The 20,248-nt window shown below is 36.7% G+C and overlaps 1 protein-coding gene across 4 annotated transcripts in view; it reads right to left on the minus strand.

Moving 5' to 3' along the window:
• The window catches only part of NTN4 (netrin 4), a 104,522-nt gene that overhangs the window by 46,794 nt on the left and 37,480 nt on the right, over nt 1-20,248 (minus strand). The window lies entirely within an intron of this gene.

Here is a 20,248-nt window from a genome sequence, read left to right on the forward strand (position 1 = left end):
TTTGGTATACAGAGCATTATAAAACATACTTTCTGTCTTTAAGAAAGGTATAGTGTAGCTGGAGAAAGAAAGACTTATGTAGAAAAAAACAACAGAGAAACAAGACAGTAAATAAATGCCTAACAAGCAAAAGGACGCTGGAATTCAAAAAATGCAGAAATCACCATAGGTTGGTGGTTGTGGGGGCTTTATGAGAGGGGCTGGGATTTGATCTGGGTCTTAACAGATGGGCAGCATTTCTGGCAGGCAGAAGGGAAGAAACTTTCCAGGCAAAAAAAACATAATGAAACAAGGTATAAGAATATATGAGCAAAGTTTATTTCAACACATCTAAAATATTTTGATTGCAACAAAAAAGAAACTACTAAAAATGACATGTACTCAGAGTGGCCAAACCAAAGTAAGTCCCTAAAGTAAAGTTCAACAAACCTGGAAATAGCCAAACCAAATACACTGATGCACTACTGCTTGACCTAAGATAACACTCTAGTGAGTTGTGTCATTTCATCCAGGGCTTCCTTTCTTTTAATATCTTCCTAACATATACATCTCTGGTTCCACTGGAACACTCTGGAAATGCAATTCTCCAAGTGTCTTATTGACTTCTATGAGTCTCATGCTCATATAATGTTCAAGTGCAGGAATTAAACACAGGGTTTAGAGGACTGCAGGCTGCTTGTGAATGAATGAACCATATTATGCCTAAGAATTGTAATCTGGAAAATTTCATAAATAATGTTTTGGTGGCCATCTTGCTAAATTTCATTTCATTGTATTGTAATGTAAGGTTTTCATGCTTAATGAAAATTATAGAAGTCCTTTTAATTCTCAGGGATTAGTAAAGATATAGATTTTATAAAAAGAGGGTGGGATTATCTTCTTGGAGTAAGATGATGTTGCAAAAATTCTTTTTAATTTTCTTTATAGAAACTCAACTAATATTTTAGATTCAGTTCACTGCTTTTGGTCTTGAAATACCAAAGTATGGGTCAAGGTATAAAAGCCTATTTTCTTGGGATTCTCTTCATGACAATCTCTGATATGAACTGTATATAATAGAAGTCCCATGGAGTTATAAGAGTACACTAGACGTCCTCATCCACACATCCAGGCAAGCTCTACAGACAAATCCGCGCTTAAATTTGGAGAGCTGCAGGAATTCAATTTCTAATTCTCTTTAAAAGTGAGATAACTCGCTCGTGGAAATATGATTTGCCTTTGCATTTTTGTATATAAAGTAAATGAAGTAGAGATACCTCAGTCCTACTGCTTTCATTAAATCTTTTTAACTCAGTGTTCCCTCTCATCATGAAAAAGTAGAAACTCTTTCTTATCAAATAACTTCTACGTGGTAAGTTTATTTGGAAAAAAAAAAACTCTCAGTAAAAGCTAATGATTCTTTGTTTTACTTGTAGTGTTAGATGCTGATTTCAAACAAAATGGAGTCTTTCGAAAAAATGACTGAGTAGGAAGAATCTTGCAAAGTTGAAGAGTTTAGCAAAATGAAGGCATATTTATGTAGCTGACAGAACTAGCACAATGGACATTAGTAGGAAAAGCAGTTTTCTAGTTGCCTCACTCTCACAACATGTCAAACACAACAACAACAACAAAAACTAAGCAAAATATACATAAAAAACATAAATAAATAATTTGATAGAATTAGAGTCAGAACTCCTAGAATAAACTACCCTGACTCCCTCACTGTGTTAAGGGGATTAGATGGAGTTCTGTCTGAGGAAGGCATTAGAGAAAATGTTAAGGAGTATAAAGTAAACATGTTAGAGAACAAGGTCAATAAGTGCTATCTGTATAAAACTTCTTAGTCCCCAAGGCCGTGTCTTGAAGAGTACACAGGATTTTCCTTAGGGAGCAAAGACAAGAAGATAAGAAGCCCAAAGGAATATTCAAGGAACAATCAATAAATAAATCAGAGGTATGTACTGGAGCGGTTGGTTCAATCTAGATCATGGAACACACTACACATCAGCTTAAAGTGGCTGAAATGTATCCTGTAGGCAAGTAGATTCATTGAAGATTTTTGAGTAAGGAAATGCTTGAAAATTATATTAAATACACTTTTCTTCTATCTTTCTCTCTCTTTTTGGGGGGTGGGGGGAGAAAAGGTCTTACTCTGTCTCCCCAGCTAGAGTGCAGTTCATTGTCATAGTTCACTTCAACCTCAAACTCTTGGGCTCAAGCGATCCTCCTGCCTCAGCCTCCTGAGTAGCTAGGACTACAGGCATGCCACCATGCCTAGCTAATTTTTCTATTTCATGTAGAGATGGGGTCTCACTCTTGCTCAGGTTGGTCTCAAACTCCTGACCTGAAGTGATCCTCCCCACTCAGCCTCTCAGAGAGCTAGGATTACAGGAGTGAGCCACCACACCAAGCCTCTTCTCTCTCTCTCTTTTAGAAATTCTTTCTACCTCCTTCCTATCCTGCCTGTTATGTTCTTTCTTCCCCTTCCCCTTCTACTGTTTCTCTTCCATGTTTTTACCCCCAGCTTATGCCTTTCAGTAGCCAGTGGCACCCACATGTATTTTCTGATAATATTTAGACTTTGAAAAGGTTGTTAATTCTTATTTACTGTCTTTGCATCTTGTCTGCTTTTTGGCAACCATTTATTGAATACTATGTAAAGGCAGGTGCTGCAAAGTATTGTCAGTCTTCTTTAGAGTAGTTCAGCTACCATGATAAGTTCAATTTACCAGGTTTGGTCTTGAAATGCCTAAGACCTGTATGCAATTTCACCCAACTCATAGGTTCATCCTAGCCCACAGATTCCAGGCCTCAGAAGGCCATAGACATTTAGGGTAACCTCATCAAACATTCACATGTATCACAAGGTCATGTTAGACAGGTCAATTCCCGCTGCAGTAAGGATTTCAGAGCATTCCCTTGTTCCCACATGCCAAGGATTGGGATGAACCTCCCAGGGTCTGAAAGATGCTAGCCCAGCAAATTTTTCTGCACACAGAAAAATTCAAAGAGCTGTCATTTTGAGAATTACCAAAAATAGCTGTAAATCATTACCTAGACAATTTGAAACAAGAAATCCTTCCTCAGCGATACAACTGTTGCTGTTCAAGCTTGAAAGATCACCCACTATTTGATGCTCCTGAAAAATGTGCAAGTAAATCTAGGTCTTCATTGGAAAAAAAAAAAAACAGAAAAAGGAAACTTTAGTAACAAGTTAAACATAGCTCTTGTTTGGTACACAAACATGAACTAGATAAAGAACAGGAAAATGGGATTATGTACTTAAGGTTTAGTTGAAGAAGAGTAGGGTCTGGTTGTCTAATTAGAAAAATGAGAATTTACCTTAACAACAAAACTACAACTCCTAATTACACATGAGACATAGAATTTTGGATATTCTATGAGTTTCATAAATCTCCCTGTTATGCTAAGGCTAGTGACAGTCATTTGTAGCATATTTATCATGTATTAAAGCCAAATAGACACGGAAGAGAAAATATCATTTCTTTATATTTGAGGCAATAGACATCAGCATTTAAGTAGGGGACAAAATGAGGAAATTATTATCTTTCAGATCCATCATTGGAAGGTACATAGAGAAGCTGCTTTTCTATTGTTCCTTTTGGGACCTGAGGATTTCAGTAGTCAGAAATTATGTGGCTGAGTAAATTGGCCATGGCAGGAGGTTGTGGGGGTCTGATTGTTGACAGGGCCAAGCATGTGGGATAGACACTTATCAAGATGTTGTAAATATTTAAACACTAGATGAAAGCTTGGTGTAGACAACTTTCAGGGTCTCTATGATATCATGGCCTGCTTCTATGTATTGTAAATACTATTTGGTTGCAGGCAACTACTCATAGTCCTTTTTGAGCTATCAGAGAAGACCTAAATGACAGATAGCTAGGTCCTGTTGCCACCTCACGAATGCAGAACATTTCTGGAATCATCTGAACATCAAACAATGAAGAGCTAAAAGAGTATTTCCTGTTTCTTTTAGGTACTACCCGATGTGATACGAATGGAAAAGTAAATAAACATTAATAGTCTCTGAAGATGGACTTTCCTTTGTCTATATGGGCTATACTTAAACTATAATAAATTCTGGTCTTTCTTATTTCTCTCCTTTTGCCTTTCTTCCTTCTCTACTGCATGTTTACCACTGCTTGTGACTAAAGTAATTTTGGACTAAATGTTATCTAGTTCCTTCCCCAAATAAAGATGCACTTGATCGTCCAGTGATACTTACCACAGACATTCACCATAATGGAATTACAAAAGCAGAAAATCAACCTGGTTAATGCTTTGAAGTACTCATATTAACTAAATTGTTTTAGGAATGTCTGATAAAATTTGCTTCCCAATTGCTTTCCAAGAAAGAAGGCAGCAACTATTGTTTGACTTTCTTGTTGTTCATGTCCTACTAACAATTACAATGAAAGTTAGTGAAAAAAATGATTTGTTTCATAGCTAAGTTCTCAGAAATTCTTGACTTTCATAAATTGAGTAATTTCTGTGTGTTATTGTGCCATTATTATTTATATATACATGATTTTATTTTCACTCATTGCTGTGTAACTTTTAATTCCAATGGAAAATGAATATTCTTTTATATCATTATTGAAACTTTAAAAAACATTTGTAAAAAGGGGATACAGGCCAGGCTCAGTGGCTCACACCTGTAATCCTACCACTTTGGGAGGCTAAGGTGGGAGGATCAGTTAAGGCCAGGAGTTCCAGACTACCTGAGCAATAGTGAGACCCTGTCCCTACAAAAAACATACAAAAAAAATAGTCAGGCATGGTGGCATGTGCCTGTAGTCCCACCTACTCAGGAGGCTGAAGCAGGAAGATTGCTTCAACCCAGGAGTTTGAGGCTATACTCAGCTATGATGACGCCACTGCACTCCAACCTGGGCAACAGAACGAGACTCTGTCTCACACACAAAAAAAGGGGGTACAAATAGTGTTTATTTTATGAACCAAAGAAAATGCCTACTTAAAGGCAGCTGCAGCAATTCATGGACTTCTATTTAGCTCTGACAAATGAGTTAGAAAGTGAAACAATGCTATGCAGCAATTTAAGACCAAATGTAAAGGCGAAAACTGATTAATTTCTAAAGAGATAGTATTTCCCTTTTAGAAAAAAGGATTAACTTTTAAAAGAATGAACTTCTAATGCATAAAAAGAGATAAATTCTAATAACAGGCCAGCCTGTTAGAACCTGTTCCTCTCATGCAGGACAAAACCATGCACAACAATGCTACAACACAACCTTTGAATAGAAAGCATTGTGATGAAAACATGTTCTTACATTAATGAATAAAATATGCCCTTTTTCCCATTAAAGGTTTGCATTTTTTTAATTTAACAGAAGAAGTAGGAGTTCTATGGTGAATAAAGCATAATAATTGAGTTTGGTGAAAAGGAGGACTTGAAACATACTGTCAGAATGGGGCAAAATAGGTTGAAGCTTGAGTATTCTAAACCCTTGCCCAATAATATATAAAGCAAGAATGAAAAGCTCTACAGTTCATTCCTTGGTCTATACTTGAACACTAGAGAAAATAGCTCTTATTAGAGAGCATGGACAATAAAATAAAATGGGTATAGGGTAAAAACAATTATGATTAAAGAATGAAAATTGGCCAGCACTTTAAAAGACTTCACTCCTCCAAGGTAGCCTGTAGCCTGAAATTCTTCCTAAAGAGATTCATACCTTTAACTCTAGAATGGTGTTTTAGGTTCAGGAGCTCCTTATAAAAATGCACTTACCCTAAGAAGGGGCAAATCCTTAAATTATTAGCAAAAACATGTCAGCAGGGATTATAATCATCTCTCAATCCTAGAACTGGACTCAAAGTTGCCTAGAGAAAGAAGGGACTTTCTGGCGGAGGGAAAGGTAGCGTCTTACGAGGAAACGGAAGAAGCCTAAGCCAACTGTGCCTACTTCACTAATTTGCCAAGACCCTGTCCTGACCAACAGACCTTGGAAAAAATACCGATGGAGCCAATGCACATTTCATAAGAAAACTGCATTTAACACCCTGCATGGGAATCAGACATTATCTGCCACTCTCCACTAGATAGTAAGCCCTCGCAGGGAAGAAACAGTGGCTTGAATTTCTTTGAATCCTTAGTAACTGGCATATAATAGGTTTTTAATAAATATGTGTTAATTTTTTCATTCATTTCGTTTCATATATTTATTTATTTATTGAGACAGAGTCTCACTCTGTTGCCCAGCTAGAGTGCCGTGGCATCAGCCTAGCTCACAGCAACCTCAAACTCTGGGGCTCAAGCAATCCTCCTGCCTCAGCCTCCCAAGTAGCTGGGACTACAGGCATGCGCCACCATGCCTGGCTAATTTTTTCTATATATTTTTAGTTGTTCAGCTAATTTCTTTTTATTTTTAGTAGAAATGGGGTCTCACTCTTGCTCAGGTTGGTCTCGAACTCCTGAGCTCAAACGATCCTCCCACCTCAGCTTCCTTGGCAGTTTTTTTTTGTTTTTTTTTTTTGAGACAGAGTCTCACTCTGTTGCCCAGGCTAGAGTGAGTGCCGTGGCGTCAGCCTAGCTCACAGCAACCTCAAACTCCTGGGCTCAAGCGATCCTCCTGTCTCAGCCTCCCGAGTAGCTGGGATTACAGGCATGCACCACCATGCCCGGCTAATTTTTTCTATATATATATTTTAGCTGTCCATATAATTTCTTTCTATTTTTAGTAGAGATGGGGTCTCGCTCTTGCTCAGGCTGGTCTCAAACTCCTGAGCTCAAACGATCTGCCCACCTCGGCCTCCCAGAGTGCTAGGAATACAGGCGTGAGCTACCGCGCCCAGCCTTTGGCAGTTTTTAAACTGGGACTAAGCTCAATAACTTAAGTTCTCAGTGCTCCATTAAATATATGAAGTGTGGCCAGGTGCAGTGGCTCATGCCTGTAATCCTAGCACTCTGGGAGGCAGATATTCTCATGCATAGTGGTCATCTCTGGGAGGTATACTGTAAGCCCAAGGAGCATTGGGTCAGTCATGGAGATGATAAGTAATACCAACAATAGTGACAGTGACAAACATTGAGTAGCCCTTACTATATACCAGGCACTGTTCTAGACATTTTATAAATACTAACTCACTTGATTCACACAAAAAGCTTATAAGGTAGGTATAATAATTATCACCCAGTTTCACAAATGAGGAAACTAAGGCCCAAAGAGTTTAAGGTCATAAAGCCAACAAGTGGTAGAGCTACTCTGGAGTCAGACTGCTTGAGTTTGACTCCAGAGTCCCTGTCTTAACCCCTAAATTATGCTGTTATAGGACCCTGGGGAGAAAGATTTTGAGAGACTTTGGCCAAGTCTCTTCAGGGTGATACCTAAATAAAATTAATGTGTCCCCAAACAATTTGTCCTTAAGGAGCTCTTCAGCACAAATGCTGGTTTGGACTCACAGTGAGCCATTTCACTGGCATTCTGTTCTTATTCCTCTGGAAGAAGCTGAGCAGCTTCAAAGATAGGTGAATACAGGAAGATTGGCCCCAATTTCCCACACCCGGCATGAATAAGTTCAGGGCAAGTAGGGGTAGAGAATACTTTTAGATACTCATTGGTTCATTGCAAAACCTTTCTATCTGCACATTGAAAATTATGATGCCTCCTAGGGGAATTTCCAGGCCACTGCAAGCCTTAACAAGTCCTTATCAGAAACTTATTTGAATAAATTTACAGAGATGTCAACAGGAATGTAAATGAACTCTAATTAAAGATAGTACTTCCTTTATGTTATGTACTATCATTATTAGATGTGATCTGATAGGGATAGCAGTTTCCTGTAGTGTGATATCTTAGTTTTAATTTAGGTTATGAAGAATACTAAGTGAGGACACTGTGCATAGCTTGATGACTCAGATAAATATTTAGATTGAGGTTGCTGGTTTATTTCCAATTGTTCATGTATAAAACTTAGTATGCCCCAAAGCTTTTGATTTATTTATCTAAGTGAAAGTTTATCTGTGCCATTATGCATGCTATTTGACATAAGAAATTAGGAGTTGAAGGAGTAAACACACACACACACACACACACACACACACACGCACACAATTTCCAAATGCTACCACATCTGTGTACTTAAAATTATGGTCATTGATTCCAAGACTGCTTATAGTCGTGATGCAGTAGACCTTTGTTTTACAGGATTACAGCTAGAACTAAGAATTAAAATCAAGTTTTGTAGGTCTTCATAACCTAAATTAAAACATACAGCATGGCCCCTTTTGTAAAAATTAGATGATTAGCCAAAAACAAAACAAAAGAAAACAAAGCAAAAACAAACTCCCCTAAACCCACCTATCTGCAGAATGGATGGCAGAAACTGCTCGAGAGCTGAGAAAAGCATAATTTGGGCCTTTCAAATAAATTGCAAAACATTTTTGAATTTAGAAATAGTGTTAATAAAATAACGTCATTTAAAAAGCCAAGTGAAAGAAGGCTTTAAAGTATTTCCAATGTTTTAAAATGTGCAATTGGCTCAATAGGATTTTTTTGAAAGTGAGCAGTAGAGTTTAAATTTTGGGTTCTTCAGTAATTCTAGTTAGGATTCTCTCTTACTCTTCAGAATAACGATTTCCCAGAACAAAACAAATCTATCTTTTTGTGAGGCCAGGGATAGGGACTACTTTTATTTATAACTATGAATTTCAGGTTCACATGTAGCATCTTTTGGGAAACCTCACTACCAGAATTTCCTTTCTTTGCATATTTCCCTTATTAACAAATCATATTCCTGCTGTCAGTAAAAATTTTGAAAGACTCTGAACTGGGCCTCTCCACCAAAAAAAAAGAAAAGGAAAAGAAAGAAAAAAAATTACCAAGTGTCCTGTCTAGCATATCCTTCTAGGTTTTGTCTGCATTTTATTATCATTGAGCTATTTTACAGCTCTATAAGTTGTAGAAAATTAATAATAATGCAAATAATTCTTCTCTATAGAAATGCAAATCAGTTATGTCTGTTAGAATGCAATTGATCATTGCCCTTCATGTTCTTCAGCACTCTTTATTTGCCTGTATATGTGTGGTTCTTTGAATTTTCCTTTGAACTGGTTGTAATGCCTTACTGACCCATCATTAATTAGTGAATTAAATACATTTTGACACATGTTTATTTTATATCTACATAAGAGTCATTACTTTCCTTTTTAAAAATTTATCTTTTAACATTGCCATTTTTTTACCCTCCACGTGTTACCTAAAGTTTTTTTTAAATTAAGAATACCTGAAGATTTACTTCTAAAAATGGAATTTTAACATGTTTTGTATAATGAGTTTTGAATGTCTTACTTTTTCACAAGATTAATTCTACTAGCTTCCTCTTTTCAGTATCACCAGTACTTTATTTTCCCTCAAGGGACTGGAAAAAATATTTCTGCCATAAAAATGCAAATAGCACTGGATTAAGAATTGTAATGCCCAGGAGGCTTATGAAGATTACATTTTGATAAGATCATACTATTACCAATTTATGAGATTTTTTTTTTCTACTATTACTTCACTGCATAGAACTGTTTCCTATTTGTTCTTTGTTTCCAATGGATTTTAAAAATTATTTCTAACTGCTAGGCTTTTAAAAATGATTTCTGTCCAACAGATATATTTACTTGACTAGATCCTACAAGTAAATTGCGCTAGTGTATATGTGTAAGTTGGCTTCAGATGTGCATATATGCAATAGCAATAAAGTAAGGCACTCTGATTTTAAGACATTTACTTCAGTGTATCTAAGACTTCATTGTTTTAGAATATCAAACTGGCTCCTTTTCAGTAACAGCCACAGTTTGTTCAGCTGCAAATACGGAGCAAAAGAAGATTGTTGACAAATATCACCAGATTCTTGCTGCGGTTCTTGTCTATAATATATAAGAGACTGTCTCAGTACACAACCAAGTAATCTGAAATCTCTTTCAAGTCAAATTGCTACCTGGTCACTATGTTCAGTTACTAGGACAGTTACTAGGACTACATAGCCATTTGACAAACTCCACCTCTGTTCTTCATTTGATCTTGGTTAAGTCTTGTTTTCATAATTTTATTTTGCACTTGTCTGTTTATCCTCAAACTTTCCCAAGGTCACAAAGCAAATCGATGCAGAAGAGGGAACAGAACTCCCAAGAGATTCCTAAAATATTAGAAGCTCCAGTTTAGAACAGTGATGTCATTAGGAGTATTTTTTTCCTTCCCACAAACACCTAAAATAACTTCTTATAATACAGTCTTTTTGAGGGGGAAGGGGATCATATCAATTTCAATTTCTTAGTATCTATTTAATTTTAATAATTTTAGAAAAGATAGCAAAAGTGGAATTAATTTAGAACTCCTAATGTGCCGTTAAAACTCTCAGGCAAGAACCCGAGAAACTGAGTGAAAGCAAAAACGAGCAGAACTCATTTTGTAAGCAACCTATCTGTCAAGCAGCATTTGACATGAGACTGAAGGAAGGTTTTGTGGGGTTTTGTTGAATGTCTTTTAGGATTTAGATGAGTTTTTATAATTAGCTGGGGGCCAGGTAAATTCTATTAGAAATGCTGTGAGGATTTTTAAGTACTTTTCACCCACTGACGTTCATTTGCTTGATGTGTTCACATAGCTTCTGGTTATTTTAAAGGAAAACTCCTTGTCACAGAATACTTTGCATTCTCTTACAAAGTTGTTGTTTTTTTTTTTTTTTTTAATTCATTCTAGTTCACATCTCCCACTGTTTTCCTTTTTTCTTAACAGCTCCATTTGCTTGTCACTCAGGATTCTATACAGTGCAGAGGGTGGTACAAAAGTTGACTTGTTTAAGATAAATGAGCCCCTGAATGTAGTACAAGAAAACAGTTGCTAGGGCATGTTTCCTTACACAGTTTTTAGTTGTTAAATTAATTCATTCAGATACTTCTTTTCATATCCGAAAACTGCTTGTTTCTCAGTGAATCTTGTAAAATATAGTCTTCATTATTGAGTATGCTCATATGAAGGATCAAGGTGGAAATACTGATTTATTAAAAAGTTATGCTTGTTTGGCAACTATATCAGAATACAGAGCCATAAAGAAACATGTGGTCATCCACAGATTGTCTACGCCTTGTCTGTTTACTCTGTTGATCATCTCCTTTGCTGTGCAGAAACTTCTAGTTTAATTAAGTCCCATTTATTTATTTTTGTTGTTGCTATATTTGCTTTTGGCATCTTACTCATAAATTCTTTGCCTTGGCCAATGTCTAGAAGAGTTTTCCTACATTTTCTTCCAGAATTTTTATGGTTTCAGGTCTTATATTTAAGTCTTTAATCCATCTTAATTTTTGCATATAGTGAGAGATAGGGATCCAGTTTCATTCTTCTGCATGTAATTATCCAGTTTTCCCAGCACCATTTGTTCAATAGAGTATCCATTCCCCAGTATATGCTTTTGTCTGCTTTGTGAAAAACCTGTAGCTATATGGTTTTATTTCTGTATATCCAACAAAGGGCTAATATCTAGAATCTACAAAAAACTCAAATAAATCAGCAAGAAAAAAAATAACCCCATCAAAAGGTGGGCAAAAGACATGAACAGATTCTTCTCAAAAGAAGATAGACAAATGGCAACAAACATATGAAAAAATGCTCAACATCACTAATTATCAGGGAAATGCAAATTAAATTAAAAACCACAATAAGATACCACCTTACCCCTGTCAGAATCACCATTATTTAAAATTAAAAAAAAAAAAAACAATAGATGTTGGTGCAGTTGTGGTAAAAGGGAAAGCTAATACACTGTTGGTGAGAATGTAAACTTGTACAATTGCAATGAAAAGCAATATGGAGATTCCTCAAGGAACTAAAAGTAGACCTATCACTCAATTCAGAAATCCCACTATGGGGTATCTACCCAAAGGAAAAGAAATCATTTTATAAAAAAGACATTGTACCCAAATGTTTATTGCAGCACAATTCCCAATAGCAAAGACCTAAGTGCCCATCAACTGATAAGTGGATAAAGAAAATGTGGTATATATATATATATATATATACCATGGAGTACTACTCAGCCATAAAAAGGAATGACATATGTCTTTTGCAGCAACTTGGATGGAAGTGGAGAACATCATCCTAAGTGAAGTAATTCAGGAATGGAAAAGCATATCACATGTTCTTACTTATAACTGGGGGCTAAACTAATGATATATATGGTCATAAAGAGCAGTTATAGACATTGGAAACTAGGAAGGGGGGAGAGAGATAAAAATCTACCATTGAGCACAATGAACACTATTCTGGTGACAGGTAAACTGAAAGCCCTGACTTTAGCATGATACAATTTATCCACATAACAAAAAACACTTGTATACCCTAAATTTTGGGGGGAAAAAAAAAAAAAAAGAAAGAAACCTGTGGTCATCTGTATATGGCCAGAAACAATAGCCACAGTTACAGAAAGAATTGGTTTTCTTCAATAACCATCCATCCAAAAGCTATTGCTTTTTAAATCAGCCAGTTCAATGACTGGGACTTGAAAGGAAATATATTCATTCTGTAAAATTTCTATATAACCAGCTATGTTTTTGCATTTTTGTTTTTGCTCATTTTGGTTTTTTTTTTTTTAGCTATTGATTTTTGTCTTATTGAGATAATGTTCATGTAACATAAAATTCATTATTTTAACCCTTTTAGTGTACAAGTCATTGGTTTTCAGTATATTGAAAATGTTGTACAATCATTAGTACTATCCAATTCCAGAGCATTTTCATCACTCCAAAAAGAAACCTCATGCCCACTAAGCAAACACTCTCCATTCTCCCTTAATTCCCAGTACCTGGCAATTACCAACCTATTTTGTCTTTATGGATTTGTCTATTCTGGACATTTCATATAAAAGGAATAATACAATATGTGGGCTTTTGGGTCTGGCTTCTTTCACTTAGCAAAATGTTTCCAAGGTTCATCCGGGCTGCAGCAAATATCAGTATTTCATTCCTTTTTATGGCTGGATAATATTCCATTGTATGGATATACCATATTTTGTTTATCCATTCATCAATTGATGGACATTTAGGTGTTTCCACTTTTTGGGTACTATGGATAATGTTGCTGTGAACATTCATGTATAAGGTTTTGTGTAGACATGTTTTCAGTTCACTTGGGTATATACTGAGGAGTAGAATTGCTGGGTCAGTATATGGAAATACTATGATCCTGTATTCTGTTAAATTTTAATGCCTGCTAGGGCCTAATCTGGGAAATAAATGGAACCACTGCCTTTCAGGAATTCTGAGAGCTGACTATGCCAGCTAAGTTACATGCCTGGTAGTGGTGCCCTTAGAGATGCAAAAATAAAAGACAAAAGATACTTGATCAGTGTTTGCTCTTATGAATTCCATAATTTTTTACATTATATGTAAAATATTTAATAGCAGAATAAATGTAATCACTTTTTCCATTTCTAATATGTGAGCTTTTTTAAAGTTAAAACTATATTTTGTTTCAGTTTTTGAAATCATAATTTTCTGTGTTTTCTTTCTATTTAAAGAGCTAGAGAGAAGAGCTAAAAAGATAGTATTTCAGAATTCCATATTACAAAAAAAAATCTTCTTACGAGTTAACAAACATTATAGGCCTTCTGTATCCCCACACATGTACTATTTTATTCCATTAAAATATTTACATTGCTACGATATAAGGCAACTGTAGTCCCAAATATATTATTAAGATTTTAAATGTCAAAATTAACATACCTGTTTTCCTTGCTATTTGAAATGACTGTGAATTTTCTCTATCTTCTGGAATTACTATAAACTGTGTGTGTATGTGTATGTATGTGTGTGTGGTCACTAAAAATTTTCCCTGGAGGAGAGAATAAGCTCTAAAATTACAGTTTATCTTCTACTGAATGTAATTGTTTTAGGACAAATTGAAGTACATTTCCAGCTCTTACAAAATTGGCAAGGCACAAATGAAATACCATAGAGATATGGGTTGTGAACCAGAACTCAGATATCCATCTGTAACCTCAGCTTTTCTCTTTCCACGTAGCTTCCTCCTCCCCGCAAACCCCATTATATTGGCAGTGAAATTGGAAGACCAGGCCTTGCAGACACAGAGGTTTGACTCCAGGCTCCCAACTATTCACAAGATGGACCCAAAAATGTTATACTGTAAAGGAAATATTCATGAGAAAATTTACAAAGTGAGATATGCCTTGAATATCTGGGGGGTACTTTATAGAAATGTCAGCTCTGACACCCACATTTTAGCTTTCAAGTTATTTTTATCCTTTTACTTTTCTGTGAGATAATTAAAGGACTAAATTGTTCTGGAAAGAAATCTCACAGGGAATCCTTTCCCAAGTGCAAAGACTGTTTTATAATGCCTCTGGTTCTGAAGTCTTCTGGATTCCTAATCAACAAATAAAAAGAGTAATCTTGGGCAATTTTTGCCATTCAAAGTAAGTAGGTCCTCCTGTGTAGAGAGAAAAATACAGTCAAAATGCTAACAATTTCCAGCCATGAAATGAACTTATTGGTTTGCCCTTCTATTAGGAAACATGAGGAGATAAATGAAGTATAATCAACATCCTGTATACCTTCTATAGCATCTGTGATTACTCATTGCTAAGGGACTACCAGCAAAGCTGTACCATACTAACTCAGGAGCACTGAAATAAGGTTAAGACCTTGAGATGGATTGAGAATAGTCTCACGCCAACTGCATCAAATTGGCAGGCTTTATACTTTGTTAATATTAAGAACACATGGCACCCCCTTTGGTATTAGGTATGTGCCTATCTCTACAGATCCTAATGTGACAAATTAAATGATTGGGGTTGTTGCTGCAATGATTTAGAGCTAGAGATAGAAGTAAAGTATGGTAGATCCAGAAATCCCTTTCCCCAGTGAAACCAAAGATATCCATAACCTCCAAAGATAGTCGCTTGTAAATTATTAACTTTGTAGATTATCCAAAGTTATTGCTTTTATTCTTTCTCTTTTTCTTCCCTTTGGGTCATTCCTAGTTACATATTAAAATGGATTTTGTACCCCCACAATATGCTGAAATAATGATTTTAAAAAAATGAAAAAAAAATGGAGATGACTTGGATAGATTATCTATCATCATAAGAACAATCTTTTTTTTTTTTTTTTTTTTTTTTGAGACAGAGTCTCACTCTGTTGCCCAGGCTAGAGTGAGTGCCGTGGCGTCAACCTAGCTCACAGCAACCTCAAACTCCTGAGCTCAAGCGATCCTCCTGTCTCAGCCTCCCGAGTAGCTGGGACTACAGGCATGCGCCACCATGCCCGGCTAATTTTTTCTATATATTTTTAGCTGTCCATATAATTTCTTTCTATTTTTAGTAGAGGTGGGGTCTCGCTCTTGCTCAGGCTGGTCTCGAACTCCTGAGCTCAAACGATCCGCCCACCTCGGCCTCCCAGAGTGCTAGGATTACAGGCGTGAGCCACCGCGCCCGGCCAAGAACAATCTTTTTAATAAGAATTTTCTCTTATTAAATTGGAGGTGGAAGTAGAGTACAGTAGTAAGAAACCTGAGCGTGAGTAATTACAACTGTGACTTCAAGCAAGTAATCTCTCTGTACCTCAGTTTCCTTTATTGCAGAGTAGAAATAAAAATATATACCTTTCAGGGTTATAGTAAGGATTGAGGGAAATAATGCATGGGAAAGGGTTTTATAAAATATTAAATGGCTAAGCTTTGGGGGTGAGAATTGTCCTCCCTTCCCTCCTTACCCTGTTAGAGTCCATGGCCCAGCACGATGGCAAGGCCCTGCAGCCACCCTCCTCTCCCTTGCCCCTCCCATCCTTTCTCCCCTCTCTTCTCTCTGTTTTTGGCGTACTGTCAACCCTGGTTGGAGCCAAGTCTTTCATACAACAATAAAAAGAGAATGGGATTTGGTGTCTGACAGGTGAAGTTAAAGTGTGGCTGTTCTACCCTTCATTAGCTTCTGGGAAGTCAGTTAACATTTCCAAGCCTCAATTCCTCAACCATGAAAAACAAATGATCATGACACATCATACAGTTGTTTTGGAGATTAAATTCAATAACATTTGTAGCATGACAGCACAAGACATGGTACACAGTTAATACTCAATAAGTGGGAACTGTTGTTATTAGTATTTGTAAACCATGATAGTTATTTTTTTCTATGCTAAGACCTAAAACTAATTTACAGATGTACATTTCCAACCATGAAGGCATGCTTCACTACATAAAAATATTTTGAAATCCTGATTTAATAGTCTCATTTAATATCTTTGTTATTTTAAAACCTCCTGTTCTTTTTCTTAATACCTTGAAGATTCAAGAAATTTCTAATTATGTTTTTGGCTTATTCACAGAATAGTAAAGAAATTTTAAAAAGAAGATGAAAACTATGATTATAAATCATTCCTAATTTATAAAACATGACATATGAGAGGTATAAACATCAATACATGAATGACTGTATTCATATTTTGCTGGGAAAAACTTTTGTAATGAGAATATAGGAATGATTCTAAAACCTGCCTTATATAGCTAAGAAATGTTTTCCTCAAACCCCACTATATGGTTCCACAGGTCTCAGTGTTTATATTTGTATTTAGAATACTTCAGTCAAAATATTGATACTCTTTTAGAGTAAGTTTCTAATTACAAAAGAAACATCTAACTTAACAAGTGTAACTCAAGGCATTTAAATAATTCTCCACACTGTTCTAAGGCTTTCATGTTATCCAATGGATGATATTTTAATAAAACAAGGAAATGTTTCATGCTCCTTCTTAATACCATCCATCATCCAACAGCTGTAAAATCACCAGCTGCTACAAAAAAAGAGAGAACTAAATCAGTCCTCTACAGATGCAAAGAGAAAAAAAATTAAGATCTCTTCACATAATTTCTGGGATCCGGGCAGGCTGGAATCAAAGTACAGTTTTGCTTGCCACAAAACCCCTAGCCTTGTAAACATGTCAAATGGCACGTAAGCTATGATTTATTCTTGTCATTATCGGAGAAGAAGTGTATGAGGGAGAAGAGTATAATAGAAGTGGCAAGATAAGACAATATAATAACAACAGCCATATAAGTAGTCTACCATACCCTAGGCACTGGCAATCGTACCTTTTAATCCTTACAACAACTACACAAGGTAGACATTATTCTCATTTCATTAGGAAACTGAGGTTCAGTGAGACTGAGTAACTTAGTAAATGCTGTGGTGAGTCAAATTCAGGTATGTTTGACTCCAGTGCTAGGGTCTTAATCATTGCACTGTTCTGCCTTTCAGCAAAATGGACAGATGAGGAAAAATTGGACTGATAGAATAAATGGAAGGAATCTGGGAAGAAGGGGAACATGGAGAAGATGGTGCTACTTTAAAAGACACAGGAGGAATGTTTTAAGGTAAATGAAGCTGCCAATTTGTATTCCTTTTCCTACTCTTTTCTCCCAAAGAAAGGAAATGAACCTAAAATCTTATATAGCTTAAGAAACAGACTAAGTATTTTTTCCATCAACTTTCCTAGTTTGCTATCATTCAGCCACCAAAAATTGAAGCCCACAAAATCAGATTCATTAATTCATCACTCATCCTAGCAACAATATTAGCCACAGATGAATTGGTATAGTCTATAAAGCAATGGTTCTCACATGTTAGCAGGCCTCAGAATCACTTGGAGGGCTTGCTAAACTTAGATGCCTGGGCACCACTTCCAGAGTTTCTGATTCAGTAGATCTGGAGTGGGGTCTGAGAATTTGCATTTATCACAAGTTACCAGGTAATGCTAAGGCTGCTGGTTCAGGGACCACACTTTGAGAGCCACTAACTAAAGAAAAAAACTGTGCTAAAGCAAGTTAGATTAGTAAGCTCATACCTGACCTGCAAAAGAATAGTATTTCTTAAGAGGTCACCTTCCATTCTGGAGGTACAATTTGTGAATGTAGTTATTTGCAGCTTTATACATAAAATGAATGGTGTCTAGACACACAAATGTGGGCAGGCAATTGTCCTTACGGCTATGTTCTTAATGAGGCAAAAGACTATGCTTTCAATGTGCAATTTGATCAGGGAAGCAATCACACCAGCAAGAACATCACATTCAAAAGAGGAAACCATTTCCAAATTTAACACCAGCTCTTTACAATCCAGAAAAAATAAAATGCATCTAAGCTTAGGGGTGGAAAAAGTCTGAAACCAGAATCATTCACATTTCCAACCACAGCCTCCACTGGTCCAATTGCTTATGCGTTCTTCCTCCTCCTCTTCTTTTTTTTTTTTTAAAGAATAGAGACAGCAAGGATTTTCATGGAACTGGATCCCTGTAAGTCAATGTAGTCTTGGCTACGTAGGCTGTTTTTCACCCCTTCCCTGGCCCTCGCTCCAGGTTTGGCTTAGCCTGGCCCGGTTCAGGCATATGCTTAGTTACAGCGCTAGAAGCTGCCGCCACTGCTGCAGACACTGAAATCAGTATGAGAACAGGGTAGAAGAATGTCAGAAAACTAGTATTATTTTAAAAGGAAATTGCTTCCAATTTCAAATCAGCCCAAGATTAGTAAGGAAATGAGGTTTCCATCCCATAGCGTCTTCTAGGATGGAGACTTCTCATTCTAACATCCTTTTGTAATGGAAAAACACTTAGTATATAATCCCCTTTACTTGGTTATCGAGAACCTCCTTACAGGCTGATAATTTTCTTGCTGGCAGAATATTGGACGAATAGTTGTATTTTAAGGCTTCTGCAAATGTCTCTGTTTAACTTTGAGTAATTATCCCATGTTGAATTTTATAGAATGAAGAGAAACTTCTAGAATTTTTCCTTTCAGTCCTAGAAAGTGTTGTTAACTCTTTGAAAGTTTATATTCAGAGAACTTACTTAAAAAAATAAATAATTGCTTTTAAATGCATATTCACAAATGTCTTATAAGGCTCTTGAGAACTACAATTTAATGTGGTTGATCAGAGCCAATCAAGTTATCTCATGGGTCCTTCACTCCACAAATATTTTTTGAGGGCCCACTTGGTGCCATGTTTGGGGGGCCTCAGGACTTGTGTCTGTGCTTTTGCTCAGGACTCTACTCTGAAGTGGTCCTGCAGGGCTTGGATTATAAGGGACAGTTGAGGAAACAAAAGGCCTGTATGCTTTCTTTCACTAATTCACTAAAATATAATGGCAGAAATTTATGAGCCCTCTACCTCACATAAACTTTCTTGTTTACAGTCTAGTAGGATGACATGTGACATGTCTTTAGAATATCTGGGTTATTCTCCTTTTTTTTTTTTTTTTCTGAGACAGGGTCTTACTCTGTTGTCTGAGATAAAGTACAGCAGGGTGATCATACCTCGCAGCAACCTCACACTCCTGGGCTCAAGTGATCCTCCTGCCTCAGCCTCCCAAGTAGCTGGGACTACAGGTGCAAGCCACTGAGCCTGGGTAAATTTTCTATTTTTAGTAGAGACAGGGTCTCGCTTTTGCTTAGGCTGGTTTCGAACTCCTGATCTCAAGTGATCCTCCCACCTTGGCCTCCCAGAGTGCTAGGATTACAGGTGTCAGCCACTGTGCCCGGCCAAGGGTTATTCTCTATTTGAATCATACCTGAACCCAATTCATTGGAATACACCAAATTACTTCACCCTTTATTTGAAACAATACTGTATTATTTCAAAGATCCTTCAGTGTCTGGAAACTAGTAGGTATTTGTTAAATGAATGTTTCATTTTCTTCAACGTTGGGAGCCCCAGATTCATTTCTAGAAGTAATAGCAAGCACTGTTTCAATTTTTTTTTTTACTCTCTGGCTACTGTCCTAGTCATTGTAGTTACCCCAGTGCTGCCCTGGCGACTCAGCCCGGCCAGCACACCCTGTCCTGCTAGCTAGCTGGAATGTGGCCTCAGTGGTCCTATCCTGTATAAGACTGGGAGAAAGAAGAAAGAATGTGAAAGTCTTCCCTTTAAGTAATGCAGTAAGGATACTCTGAGGCCTTTTAAATTTTATTTATTTAATTTCCGTTGCTTTGCTCAGAAGTATCAGAGCAAGATATAAAATTAAGGAATTGGCATGCTCTCCTCTTTCCTTCTCCTTGCCTAATCCCCATCCACAGCTCTGGGTGTGTTACAACAAGGTGCTTGCTGTCTGAGCCACTCTGTACCTTTCTTTTATGGAAGATGGTGAGGTGAGGACAAACAATGGCACTAATTTTCATCATCGTCCTATTCCTATGTTTTTGTCATTCCGTCAAATACCTACTGAACACCTACTCTG

This window comes from Eulemur rufifrons, chromosome 16 (assembly GCF_041146395.1).
Source record: "Eulemur rufifrons isolate Redbay chromosome 16, OSU_ERuf_1, whole genome shotgun sequence".
Classification (NCBI taxonomy): domain Eukaryota; kingdom Metazoa; phylum Chordata; class Mammalia; order Primates; family Lemuridae; genus Eulemur; species Eulemur rufifrons.